Source organism: Leptonotus elevatus, chromosome 1 (assembly GCF_054856555.1).
Source record: "Leptonotus elevatus isolate MCC_2025b chromosome 1, RoL_Lele_1.0, whole genome shotgun sequence".
NCBI classification, from domain to species: domain Eukaryota; kingdom Metazoa; phylum Chordata; class Actinopteri; order Syngnathiformes; family Syngnathidae; genus Leptonotus; species Leptonotus elevatus.
This window is the reverse complement of record NC_141239.1, coordinates 20,269,391-20,282,410: the sequence shown is the minus strand read 5'-3', so window position 1 is coordinate 20,282,410 and position 13,020 is coordinate 20,269,391. Positions and strand designations below refer to the sequence as shown.

At 38.4% G+C, this 13,020-nt stretch overlaps 1 long non-coding RNA gene across 4 annotated transcripts in view; it reads right to left on the bottom strand.

Annotated features, from left to right (window-relative positions):
* LOC147181191 (uncharacterized) overlaps positions 1-13,020 on the bottom strand; it is a 60,770-nt gene that overhangs the window by 5,992 nt on the left and 41,758 nt on the right. Inside the window, exons 4-5 of one of the 4 annotated variants that reach the window (XR_015096688.1) lie at positions 7,334-7,439; positions 1,562-2,351 (exon numbers count right to left, since the gene is read on the bottom strand). This is a non-coding gene — a long non-coding RNA (uncharacterized LOC147181191). Of the gene's footprint in view, positions 1-1,561; positions 2,352-4,246; positions 4,461-7,333; positions 7,440-13,020 lie in introns of those variants that run through there. The other 3 variants (XR_015096687.1, XR_015096686.1, XR_015096689.1) reach the window with 3 other exon arrangements.

Here is a 13,020-nt window from a genome sequence, read left to right as displayed (position 1 = left end):
AATACTGGGCATATTATGAGGTAGGAACAGAGGTATGTTGATTCAAGTCTATGGGAATAAAGTAGAGACTGACTAACGGGAGGTTTTCTAGAATAACATGCAATAGAAGTAATATAGTTATTATGTATGTACAGTATAATATGCATGTTTACACCACCACACCATGAACCACAGTTCAGTGCGGGATAAAAAATTCCAGTCCCACCCACTGAAGGTGACAATCTGTGATACAGAAAGACCATGAGAAAAAAAACAGAAACATAAGTTTTACAGTACTCCTCCCATATACTTTAAACACATTTAAACGGGGTGGCATGGCTCAGTGGTAGAGTGCTCGTCTCCACTCCTTGAGGTGGTGGGTTTGATCCTCACCTTTGGTGACCAAGTTGGGGTGTCCTTGAGCAAGACACAGAACCCCAATTTGCTCCCAGTTGACCTGGCAGCGGCCTGCATGGCAGCAGCTGACCACTGGTGTGTGAATGTGAGCCATTGCAAAGCGTTTTGAGCACCACATGGTGTAGTTGAAAGCACTGTTGAAGCTGCCGGTACTCACAAACGCCAGCCAGCATCAAGGCGGACACTCACTCCCGTGTTTGGTGTTTAATTCAAACATACACTTGCTTGCAGTTTTTTTTTTTTTTTTTTTTTTTGCTTGCGTCACCACAACATCCTCTTTCGGCCTGAATTTTATTTCAGCTGAATGCCGAAAATGTACATTTTTGCCATTTTCGGCCAAATTTTTTCGGTGGACGGATATTCGGTGCATCACTAATGGAAACCTACCTATTGTCTATGTGTTTTGCTTTTCTCTCCTGGCTCTCATTTCCCACAAGTAAAGGCACTACAATAAGCAAGAATGCTATATACTCAAAGGAGACACTGCTACTACTACTACTACTTAATTAGTCAGACAATAATTGTTTAGGTAATACAAATATGTTCATCTACATATGCCAGTAATGTATTGGCCATTTGCACTGACGTCCCGTGATCACGTGACTGCCCTATGACGGACGGCGGAAAATAAATGATTGTTGAATGGAAGTGGACCTGACCCGGAGAGATTTAGTGAGAGACTTAGTGACTGAGCGACTGCTATTTTACAAATTAAAAGTTATTATTGCCCATAGAGCCATGGAATCTACTACTTCAACCGAAATTCGCATGTCAGTCGAAGTTACACATTTAGTCGGCACTCATAGAGCGCGATATTTACTTAAGTTGGAGATCGGTAGTTTGAAAACAGCTACTTACCATCTGTTGCCTACTGTTTTTACCAAGTTAATCAACCGACTTTGCCGGAATTCACAGCGCACGACCCGTGTCATTATGTAGTCAATACTGTCTCTTCTCCTTACACCGGGGCTGATTCAAAAGCTTGTCGCTGGCTGGGTCTCTGGGACGAGATGCTACGCTCACGCCGGGGGACAATATGACTCGTAATGCAAAGTGTCAATAGTGATAGGCAGAGCAATTATTGTCTTTTAACTATACGGCAGAAGGTACAATTAAACTGAGACGAGGTCATCATCATTTCAATTGGCATTTGTGATATTTTCATGTCAACTTGACCCAATAAAGATTGTGAAACATATTTGAAATCGGAATCTTATTTTTATTTATTTTTTGTCTGCATCCGCTCATTTCTATCTCAAAGTCTGACCATTCCGAGATTTAGCCATGAAAAAGGGTGTGCAAGGGTTCGAGTTAGGTTTCCCTTCAGAACTAACGCGAACTTCATTGGAATTCATCTGTAGTTTGGCTCCCTCCTTGTCTATTCATTGTTCGTCATGAACCATTAAATGAGTTGTTCGCAAAGGAATTTTGCACAGAACACAATCCACATTAACCTCCAGATAAGAATTGAACAAGTGACATTTAAACAGTGAAAAACTTGGCAGTGGCAATGTTTCAGGGGCTGCTGACTGTCATTCCAAAAGTCTTCACACGTCCCTGAACGGGGAGGGTTAGGAGTGTTGCTGGTGGGAGTGAGGGTGGGGAGCGGGGAGAGTGGTACTGACTGGGTTCAAAGGTCGCAAGGCATACTTTATTGCATGACGACTGAGGGGGGATTAGATGAGTAAGATATCACTCTGCTTTCTGGTCATGGCTGAGTGAGGTTAACCCACAGCGGCCCTGGGGCCTGGGCTGAGAGGAAAGGGGAGGAGGGGTGGGAGAGGGTACGGTCAGGGCAGGGGGTGGCTCGGGGGACATTTGCTGGTTGATTTCTGATAGCTGCAGAGGGGTCTGGCCTTCCCCGTCCACAGCAAATGCTCACACAGGAAATTGGAGGTCTGGCCTTCCCTTTTTCACACGAGCTCCGCTTGCATGCAGAAGAAGCTTTGCGCTCACTTAGAATGCAAGAGAGAAGCTTCTGACAGAAGAGCATAGAATAACTTTCCTACTTCAACTGTTAAGTCACGCACACAAAAAAGAGAGCACTCTTTTTACAGTACATGCCAGTGTGTGTGTTTTTAATTGAAAGCAAGTTCAAGCCAATTAAAATAAAAAATATGTTCAATGAATGGGGGAAAAAAAGCGTTATTCACAGTATTTTACAGTAATTGGGATTATGTAAACATAAATTACAATTAAAATCAAATTCTTAATTTAATAAAAAGAAAGAAAGAAATCAAGAAAGAATGAAATCTGAAGAAAGATAAATAAAATTAAAATACTGGGGCACCCGTGTGAAGCTAATTGTGAGGATTGCAGAATTTTTTTAATGAACCATTTTATTTAGTGTATGGGATATTTGGACTCATACCGATATATATTTTCCCTCTCTTCCAGTCTAAGATAACAGAGGACTGATGATCAAATTTCTCTAAAACAACTCACCTCAACTCATTTTTTTTCATACATACAAAACAAACCTATCTGAAACAAAGTGTTATGCATTATTTTAAAAAATCAAACATAAAACGCAAGATCATTAAAAAAAAAAAAAACACTGAAACTGTAACAAAGTTCAAACCAATAAAAATAAATGAGACACAAGCTGTGTTAAACACCAAGGATGAAAAAAGTTAATTTTTTTTATTTAATAGACAGCAAAAGGGAGGGGACAAAAGATTATCCTGAGTGATTAACTTGTGGTGTTGGTTGTTTTAAGAGTACATTTTTCCACCCAATCTGCTCTGAAACCTTTTACAAATTGGTTAAGAGGTTAAAAATTGGTACATGTCTACTATGCTTTACACAATTATTGTTATGTGAAACCCAAATAATCTATTTTTGAGCACCTGTATCAATCTTAAGGTCCGGGGGCCAGATTTGGCCCACTACATCATTTCATGTGGCGTGCAGAAGCTAATCATGCAACTTAATGTTTCTTGCTAATATACAAACATGGCAAATTGTCGTCTTTTTTTAGATACATTGAGATATTGCTATACAATATAATATATATATATTGATATAAGTATTTTTGCTATTGTTCCCCTCTTTTAAAAAAATGTTAAACAATAATTTGACAAATGTTTTAAACAGCTTCTGATTTCAAAACTAGTTATCTCAGGCACTGTTTTTAACTGAGTTCAATTCTACTTGAGAATTTTACACGACCCTGGGCGAACACTCATCAGAGACACAGCACGGATTGTGGTGTTCTCCAAGGTTCAATGTTAAGTCCGTCACTTTTTAATTTGCTCATGCTGCCAGTAGTTTTAATTTATTATTCAATAAAAAAAAAATATATATATATACTGTAAAGCACTAAGTTTAAATAAATAAAGTTTAACAAATAAAAATATAAAATGTCAATGAAAATAATCTAAAATATAATATATATAATATAAAATAATAAAATTAAAATTGAAAAAAAAAAGAAGAAGAAGTTGAGTTGTTAATATAAGGCGATCAAACTTACATCATATTGGCCCTCTAAGAAAATGTAACTTTTACAAAAATGTGTTTGCCACCTCTTGTTTTAGAGCCTGTGACTTTTGGCAACAGATTGAGGCTATTGCCTTGTATCTTCATATGAGACACGAAAAGTTCTGGAAAAAACAAGTCCATATGTTGATCTTCACCTCTAATAGTCGTCAATAAATTGCACCACAGATCAGATAATGAGCAAACGATTCACTTCTTCTCCCTTATCCAATCAACACGCAGGATGAATGTACCTTGGTATCCAGGCGTTAAAGCAGGAAGAAAAATAAACCTGCAAGTTAATTGCTGATATGTGCCTAATGTGCCCCCACCCCATGACCTCCTCCCCCCACCCCTTCCCTGCGCCTCCTGCTGATAGGCCACCCGTGATGGCTGTCACACATGGTGTTGAAGATGCTATGGGTGTATTTTATCTGCTCAGGGCCGACGGGGGGGCTATTCGTCTTCCTGGTGAGCGGTGATGGGAGGTCAGGGACGGTCCCTCTGTTTATCCCCCCTGTCAGTCAAGGCGCTGCACATCCCCGGAGCATCTCCCACGTGAAAGTGAAGCACACTTACTTCCACTGTGGGGATGCCATGTTCGATGGACGTGGAGAAGTAACAACGCTATATTATTTTGTGTAACAGCCATGTATAAATCTATTATTTATTACAATTTGAGTAGAGTGCAAGCTAGTAATGACCTGTATATGGTGCTAATATTCACTGTCTTACGTGAATCCGAGATGAATCTATCATAAATGAAAAAAAATACTGGCTCAACACCAGGCATGGGCATTTTGCAAAAAAAATTCTTAGGAGGAAATGAATGATCAATACATTTAGCCATGAATCTGATTCACATATATGTGCTATTTAATGTCTCAATTAATTCACAACTATGTATAAATAATATGTTAACAGGATTAGGAAATCACTCTGGGAATGTTCTGAACTCCTGTTTCTATGACAAAAGGGAATTTAGCAGAATAATGCTTTGCAGAAGAATCATCAGTGTGGCTCTTACCTTAGCTGATTATATGTTGTCTCCTAACAAACTATGCATTCACCCATTTTTAATACGGCTTATCCTGTTGTGCATTGCAGGAAGTTGGAGCCTTTCCAAGCTGATTTTAAGCCAAAGGGAAGCTAGACCATGGACTGGTTTGTCATAACATACGTAACATTTTCATTGACATGAAATATAATAAAAATTAAAATGCTTTATAAAAAATGAAAACCAACTACAAAGCAAAAATGTCCTTCGTTTGTATTTTTGGCAAATCATTTAATCTATGAACCTTTGGGGTTGATTTTAAATTGTATTTATTTCGGTATTACAGCAATGGAGAAGGAAGAAGGAAGGTTGAACAGTCGTCTGGGAGTTTGAAGCGAAGTTATCAGGCAGCAGCCAATAACCACCAGATAATGTCGCTCATGGTAAGCCAGCGGACACGTGTTTAGAATGGCTGTGACATTTTTATTTGAAAATTAAAAAAGATAAAACAAAAAAAAGAAAGAAATAATTTAATTATAAATAAAGATTTGTGCACATAAATCAACATAAAAGTGTTCTCCTTTGGGATCATAGCTCTGTTCTGCTCTGAAGCTCTGTTCCCCAAAATGAATAATAACCTGAATTTAAAAAAAGTTTTCAAGTAATTGAAAGGTGATTCTGGTATGGGAGAGAGACTGAAATAGAATAGCCTACTAAATATAAAACTCAATTTACAAACTTTTATTTTTCTTATATATTATACATATGCCGTACTTTTTAAATCTATTTTAAAATCTTATTTTTAAAATGCTTTTAAAAAAACATATTGAATATTTACTACACAGGACTTACCGTGATGTTTTTTTTTAATCCCTCACACAAGAATTACGCACACACAAAAAACACTACAACTAAAAGTAAGAAAAACTAATTTAAATCGAAGCTTTTTTGAAAAAACTAATACTAAAATTCAGAAAAACTAAACAAAAATGAAACATAAAAAAAACCTAAAAATAATACAAATAACAAACTCACTCTAAAAACTAATTAAAACTAGCTAAATTGGGGGGAACCTCCAACTGAAATACATAACTAACTATAATAAAAACTCAAATTCAGCACTATTAATTGTATAAATACTAGGGGTGTCAGGCAATTAAAATGTTCTTAGTTAATCGCATGACTTCAATAGTTAACTGTAGGGGTGTGAATTGCGTAGTACCTGTTGATTCAATCTGTATCACGATTCATAGGTCACGATTTGATTCAATGTCGATTAATCCCGATACAAAATCTATAAATTGATTATTGCGATTTTCTTCTTCTTTTTTTACTCAAATTTAGAAAATACTAACCAGTAAACTTGTACATGTGCACTGTGAGATTTGTATGAAAATGTATATATCTGAAACCTCAGGCTTATAACTGAACTACTGTATTTAACAAACAGGTTGCAGTCTGTTTCATGTTTGAACAGCCCTGAAATAAAATATTAAGGCTTAATGTTCCATTATTAGAACATTCTTCCATGCTTAAAGTGTGAACCCTAACTCTAAGTAAGACATTTTGTTGAATATTTCCATCAAAAATTGATGTCTAAAAATAGATTCGGCCGCATATAGAATCGATTTGAGAATTGTGCACTGTAAAATTGCGATACATTGCAGAATCTATTTTTTTAACACCCCTAGTTAACTTGCGATTAATCTGTTCTAAATGCACAATAAAATGTAAGTTTTCATACATTGTTAACATAAAAGTCAAAAAAAATGTTGAACTAATAGAAATATGGCCGCATCTTTTAGTCAATGATACAGTAATTTGATAATAATTATCAAAATGAGTTAAAATTAAAAAAGATGCACTGTACTGTAAAAAACGAGTGTGATATTGATTTGTGTTGGTCATTTTTCTGCCACTAGATGGCATGATTGCATTTGTAAGACGCTGGTGACAGCTCAGTGCATTTTTCTTTTCATATTAAGAGCTATCTAATCTTTAACAGGAAGTAACTTGTGAAATTCTGCACATTTTTTAAATCGTGAAATACAACTTGACCCCTCTCCACAAATATATATATATATATACATACAGGCTTTCCAAGTAAGGGGCAGTCATAGATCACGCGTTGAGAAAATTAGTGGCGTTAAAGGAACTTTAAATTAACTCAAAATTAACACACTAATTACTAAATACTCTACTCTACTAATAGCGGTTGACACTGTTGTATACTTTTGTAGTGGAATGGAGTTTAAATTGTTGTTTTACAGTCACAGTTTGCATTTTTGTGTGCTACATGACTGATGTATGACTTTTGGCATTTCATTGAAATTAAAGTATTTTCACATGAGACTAGGAGAGGGGGAAAAAATCAAATCTATTCGCTTGTAATTTAGGCTTACTGTGCATTGTTTCTGTGAGGAGTGTGTGCAGTGGCCAGTCGGAGCCGTGTTTACCTACTTGCAATTGCACTACTGCTTCTGCCTGCACACGTGTGTCTGGGATTGTGCGATGGCTCCCCTGGGCCACTGGACCACACATGTGGACAACTGCGAGCACTTTCTTCCTGACAACAATGAGGGGAGAATATGCATGCGTGGATTTAAATGATTGTTTTGAACTTCTGCATTCATCACGTCGTGACTTTGACGTTATGTTGTATCATTAATATTGATTCGAATTGCAGAGTGTTGAAGTCATCTTTGCTTAATACTCTCCCACAGAACAACGGAAAAAATAAATCCATCAATTACTGGCTTTAATTAATTATTTCGCCATGTAGATGATAATCAAAGAGTAAAAAGTCAAAAAGAGAGGGCAGGCAGGGCAGAGAAGACGCAGGGAAAAGGCGTAAAGGAGAAATATGGGGCGGGAAGGACCGTGGGCGAGCGCCGAAGTTGAAATCTGACTCACAAGCTTGCACTCTTGTCGCTCTCTCTGGGACTCTTCGACTTGGCTTCGACTTAATTGCGTCCCACATATAAACAAGGGGGTTAGTGTGAGAGCAGACCAGCAGCTGAGGGGCTCAAGCGGAGGGCCAGACTGGGGATTGAGTTCAGAGGGGAAAGACTTAACGCAGAAACTGATAGAAAAGACATGAGAAGGAGACTCCACACGGACAGGACAGAAGAAACAAGATGAGGGTAACGCAGCAGAGATGATCAAAATGGCCAGCAGGGGTGGGATGTTTGAGTGTAAAATGTTTCACGTGTCAGCATCTTTTTGCATCAAAGCCGCCTCGGCCGCCGTATCAGGTGGTAATGCGGCACTGTGATACCAGAACGGGGCCCTTCAGACAGTAGCCCCGCTGGCTCCGGCCTCACTGAACATCTCTTTCACAGATGCTCCCCTCTCATCGATTAGTTCCAGACCCCTCAAACAGACAGCTCGGGGTTGGATTCCACTTGAACTGATCCTAGCTCAGGGTCTTAAGCCCACAAGTTCCAGGGCAGATGCTACTAAGGTGCGCCTCGGGATTAAACTCCGAAACTAACCAAATAACTAAGGTAAGGGGCCGCATATTATGCACTTTACAGTAGCTTATCCATGAACCTGAGGACTCGTGGAGCCATGACAGAGATAAAAATGCCTGATAATAAACACGCTCATCAGTAGAGCCCAACCGATTAATTGGTCTTTTAAAATTGGCCTTTTGTTTTTAAACATATTAACACATAAGTTAATGACATCCCGCCCCCCAAACAAAAATTGGTTCAATGAATAATAAAAGATAAAAATATTATAAAACAGTCATATGTTCTGCCTGTAAATCATATCTTTCTCATCATTAAGGGACCAAAAAAATATTTTATTCATTATGAATTTATTTAAGGTTAATCAGTCCATCAATCAGTTATCAGAATTTTATTCTGCCAAATATTGTAATTGGTATCAACCTCAAAAAGTCAATATTGGTCAGGCCTGACTCTTAACACTATTGTTATTAAGTTCCTTTGTCAGGAAAAACTAATAATGTTCTTAGGTTCAATTTCAAATCCTGATAAACATTTTTTATACCTTATACATGATTATCTCACCACTATAATCTATATTTATAGTTGATACACTAACTCCTAAATACAGTAAGAATACTTATACTGACTTATATACAATGGGGTAAAATGACCTGCAACGAAACTGGAAGGTTACTGCAAGTCATATGATCACCTACTAATGTATTCACATTTGGTTCCAGATGTGTATGCTAGCCAGTTTCTTCGTCTTCTTTTTTTTCCAAGATGCTCCATTTTAGTTTTTATTATTATTAGTAGTAGTAGTATTAGTTTTAGTTTTTTATTATATGCAGTATTTGTTGAGTGCATGATAAAAGAAAAATAATTGTCCCATAAAGTAAGTTATAATTCTCAAACAACTGTTTGACCTACTGTCTCCTGTATGGATGTAAAGTAACGCCGAAATAAATACTATGTCGAAAGCTTAAGTATTATATTATATTAATTGACAAAGATGGAAATGAAGAACATTTTCGCTACAATTATAGCTATTTGTAGCTAGTTTTATAAACGTAAAATTTACTTTGAGTTTTCTTCTTTTCTTTTCTTTTTAAAGAAATTGTGTTTTTATTTTGGTACTTTTTGTTTTTGTGAATTATAATAACCTTGGCCCAAAGTCAGGTGGAATACTGTGGATACACCTCCACGCCAAAAGAGCACAAGCACTATAGAATATGGATTATTGAGTGGACAACACTTGGGGAAAAAGATGGGAAAACGCACACCATCAAGTCTCGAGTACAGCACTAATACTTCCTCCAGTCAGAAAAACATATTTTCCATAGCTAAGATTTGAAAGTCATTCAGGATTTCCTTATCTCACTCAGGAAATATTCTTGTCCTCCAATCTGGCATGTGTACAGTACGTAGCTGCCATAGGAACAGTAAACAAGTAAACAGTGTATAATACTCCAATAAACACTGAAAAACATCTTTTCAGATTATTTCTAGAAAGCAGGCAAAATTGTCCCCTAAAAAAATCTTAGGATAATGAGCCACATGCTGCTTCATCGTGTCTAAATAAAAAGATATTGGTATAGGACCACATGTAGCAGCCTGTTCTGGTAGATTTTTATTACCCCCCCCCCCCCCCCCCCCAAACTAACACTAAATAAAAACTAGAGCGGGAACCTTTTTTTCCTGTGAGACAACGCAAACTATTACATGTTTAAACATACCACATCCTTATGCCTTAATACAGTGCAGGTACAGTACATAATTTAAAGCATATTCCCCAAATAGTCATTTATGTTTGAATATGAACTCTGTATGGTGAGGGCAGACTGACTACTTAATCACTCACGACTTGCACTGCTGATCCAAAGTGAATTTTGACAAATACTGTACTGTGCTCGGGTTCTCCGTTAAGTTGGATTGGAGAGAGCCCAGGAAATTGCTATTTGACGTGGCGTGCTACTCCAGCCATGCTGTCCTCCATACTGGGACAAATTGCGTCTTGGGCAGCTGCCAGGGTGTAAAATGCCCAATTTCAGTCTTGGCTATTTAGGAGGCAATCATGCACAAGGTCAGGCCGGTCCCAACACTTCATTCCTCATCTATTTTGTTTCCACCTCTGACAGCTAAATGATGGTGGACGTCCACTCTGCTGATTTGAACATTGGCCTGCAAAACATGTGTGTTACTGTGTGAATGTAAAACGCTCATGTGTGGCAGAACTGATCGTGTTCTGCCGGCGGGACAAGCAGGACCAGAATGTGTGACATCATATGCGTGTAGTACTGACCACCCTGTTAGTTTTCATTTCGAGCTATATTGGAGAATTTCCAAACTTTATCTCCTAATGTAGTTCCCATGAATCATTCTGTCTCGACTTCTGCTGGATGCCATCCTATCTAAAATTATTTTATCTTTCCACATATTAGAAGCCAAAGTGCGCGATGGAATGAAATCCCACGTAACTTCCAAGTAAATGTGGCTATCAGGGAACCATCTGGAAAGTCATTATTTTGCAGTATCACTGCAACATTTGCGTCGGGTATGTGATTTAGTTTTGCAGCTGCCACTAACTTGCGTTATTTCTGATTTCCATACAGTTTTAATGATCTGCTTTCCTCTCCATCTCTCCAGCTGCAATTTCCAACAAGAGGCAATTTTTGCAAACTTAACATTCTGACATTGCAGTCATTTCCATATCTGCGCCTTGTGAGTACATTGGTGGGAAACTGTATGATTTCGTCACTGCTCCGATGGGAAGTGATGGTGTTATTAAAGATGACAGGCGACTTTTTTCACAAGCCCCCGTCCCTCCTCCTGAAACCTATTTTGGGTGGGTCTGCAGGGCCCAGAAAACAGCAAAGCTGCTAGTTTAGTATGGTGGAAGGGAATGAGCGAGCAAGACTGGCTAGCAAGAACTCGCTGAGTGGCTAACAAGCATGGCTAGCAGGATAATAATAATAATAATAATGCATTGGATTTATATAGCGCTTTTCTATCTAATCAGATAATCAAAGATGCTCCACAGTGGTTGCATTATTTGTGCGCTCACACATTCACACTGTGGTGGTGGCAAGCTACTTAAGTAGTCACAGCTGCTCTGGGGCAGGCTGATGGAAGTGTGGCTGCCAGTGTGCGCCTACGGCCCCCCCGATCACCACCAAACATTCGCACCTTCCATACACCAGTGTGAGTAGCACTGGAGGCAATGTGTGTGAAGTGCCTTGCCCAAGGACACGACGAATCATGACTTGGGCAAAGCGGGGATCAAACAGCCGACCTTCTGGTTACTGAACGACCGTCTCTACACCCTGAGCCACGGCCGCCACCAGCAGAAGCTAGGCAAAGCTAAGCGGCGGGAGCCTGAATCACGGGACTCAGCGACGACCACCTGCAGGTCCCCACTGTGGAAGGTAAGCGATGGTCGACCCTTTGGATTCGATACAAGCTGCAAGCACCAACCAGAGGCTAACTACACTCGCAAAGTTTTCTCCTTCCGCTATCTGTAGCAGAAAGATGGCAGCAGAATAGAATTAGCCATTACTAGACCTATGATTATATAAAAAAAATTATGTTGATAAAACATATATTTTTGCAAATTATTGACATCAATAGTGGATTTTTAAACTGTATGAATTATGAGATTACCACGAGATGGGGCTAAATAATACACATTGTGACTTTAAAGTTTCTAATAAGTGAAAAATAGCATATATGAGGCCCCTTAATATTTTCAGGGTCCCTTCAAGCATTTACCTGGCCCGTGTGTAAGCTTGTGAATTTCTACAACCAATCACAACTCAGCTTCAGAAAGCAGGTGAGCCATGATTGGTTGTTACCTGAGCCCTGAGTAACTGTGATGTCATTTTCAGTCAACGGCAAGTAACAAAATGGCCGCCCTATGAGATGGATAAAAATAAGTGGATTTTGATGCTTAACTCATATTCCACAAACGCAATATTAATCAGAATATCGTGTTTAGACTAGTGAGGCTTCACACAAAATATTATTGTAAAGAACATTTTCTTAACTATTGCTGTTGTCTTTTCCTTTAAATGATTTTTCCACTATGACCATACTGGACTTCTGCAGTTGATCCCAAACATGCAAATGTTTCAGGAAATAATAAAAACATTTTCCTGTGCCACGGGGTATTTAAAAATAAATAAATAAAACATGCACGTTCAGAACAGAACTCTATACTTACACACATTGAATGTGATGGTTTCCATAATGTACAGTACTAGTAATATTTCAACAAAGTTCACGCAAATCCACTGTGAGGTACATTCTCAGTACGAATCGTATGTGTTGTGCCAACACATACACAACATCCACACGTTGTATGTGTGTGTGTGTCTGGTCTTCATTAGTGGAGAAGGGTTAAAAAGAGGTCACTCCGTAAAAACACAACATAAAACCTGTGTGGTTTGAGCAGTCAGGAGTCAGTGCGGGAATCACCTGCCTGCTTGTCTCACTCAGCTCACATTTATTATTCATTACTTGGCAAAACAAAAGTTGAAACCATTTAAGACTTTTTATGCGGTTTAGGTTGAATGAGTATAAATATTCAATTGTCAAGCGCAACAATGATACGAGAAAAAGAAATCCCCCACATCATTAGCACTGCATTGAGATGTTGAATGACAGCTCGCATGGAAACTAAATAAATAAATTTAG